The sequence below is a fragment of the Trichechus manatus genome, unplaced genomic scaffold (assembly GCF_000243295.1).
Source record: "Trichechus manatus latirostris isolate Lorelei unplaced genomic scaffold, TriManLat1.0 scaffold00213, whole genome shotgun sequence".
Lineage (NCBI taxonomy): Eukaryota > Metazoa > Chordata > Mammalia > Sirenia > Trichechidae > Trichechus > Trichechus manatus.
The window spans coordinates 701752-703157 of NW_004444149.1; the positions used below are offsets into that span (position 1 = coordinate 701752).

The 1406-nt window shown below is 65.9% G+C and overlaps 1 protein-coding gene across 1 annotated transcript in view; it reads left to right on the top strand.

The window, feature by feature from the left end:
* The first annotated feature begins 812 nt into the window (after window positions 1-812).
* Window positions 813-1406, top strand: part of MEF2D (myocyte enhancer factor 2D) — a 32545-nt gene continuing 31951 nt past the window's right edge. Inside the window, exon 1 of the mRNA XM_004388478.2 lies at window positions 813-941. The gene's annotated coding sequence lies outside the window, so the exon portion shown is untranslated. The remainder of the gene's footprint in view (window positions 942-1406) is intronic.

Below are 1406 nucleotides of genomic sequence, written 5' to 3' on the forward strand. Positions count from 1 at the left end.
CTCTTCAGGTAACTCCCTACGAAAAAAATGTGGCCCTTTAAGTCGGGCTTCTTCACACGTGAGGGAGATGTAATCTTTTTATCACACAGTCTCCCCTTAATTTATCTATTTAGACCCCCACCTCCCAACTCTCCTGGGGCTTCGGGGGGGGGGGAGGAATAGAGGTAGTGTGTGTGTGTCTGTGTGTGCGTCTGTTTGTGTGTCTGCGTGCGCTGCCTGCTAAACCGTCCCAGAAAGGACCTCCTTGAGCGCATGGTGGCAGCAGCGCTAGGCAGCCGTCCCAGGGTGCTCAGAGGGAGACCACAGGCGCGGGCCGATCCCTTTAAAAGCCCCTGGCTCTCGCCACCCTTCTTCGCCTCCCTCGGTCCCTTCCTCCCTCCCGCCCCGCTGGCGGAGGGATCTGCCGCTCCCGGCGCTGCAGCCTGGATTGGGGGGGGCGGCGGGGTGGGATCCGACCCTGCCCGGCCAGGCCGGCCCAAGGGAAGGAGGGGCGGGGCCGCATCCCCGGGACCGCCCCTGCTCCGGCCCCGCCCAGTCCCCCCCTCGGGTTCCTCCCATTGGCCCCCCCGCCTGTCCATCACCCCCATTCCCCCAACCCCTCAAGCTAGGCTGAGCTGTGCATACGTCGGCCTCGACTCCCAGGGGCTGGAGGAGTTACCTTTGGAGCCCGAAAGGAGGAAGGAAGCAAAATATCAACAACAGCCGAGGTGGCTTGGGCGCTTGGCCCCGGTCCCCTGCCTGCCCGCCGCCCGCCTGCCCGCCCCCGCGCCCGCAACGGGGGCCCAGGCCCCCCGGCGCCGCCCAGGGCCCGCGCGGACGCCGACCTCATTTATTATACCCTCCGCCCGGCGCTTCGGCTTCTCGGTGTTGAAGATTCCCCGGACGAGGGGCGAGGGCTGCCCCCTCCTCGCCGCGACACCCCCTTTCCTCCTGCGGGGCCGGTGAGTAAAGAAAAATAACGTGCTTACCACTTTAAGGCGCCCCCTCCCCCACCCCGTCCTGGGGTTGGGGTGGAGGGTGGTCTAGACCGTCCCCCTGAGGGGTGGGATGGGGTGGCCCCCTGGTCTGGAAGGAAGTCGCGGAGCGGGCTGTGTTTGCGTGTGACGCTCGTGGGGGATTACAAGGGGGAATGTTTGTTTGTGTTGGGGATCGGCTGTGGGGGACAAGTGGAGTGGGCTGTAATTCCCTTGGGTGCTGCGGGTACAGGGTGGGGAGGAGCGGCTTGGGGGCGCGCCCGTCTGCTGGTGGCCTCTGAGTGATCTGGGAGGGGGCGCCATCCTCAGAGGGGGTCTTCGGTGACAGCCGGGAGTGACTGACATTTTAACAGCCGGCCCTCCCTCCCTCTCCCTTCTCACGCCGCCTGTTCCCTCCTCCTTGGCCCGAAATGGTGCAGAAGGGGGCCTGGG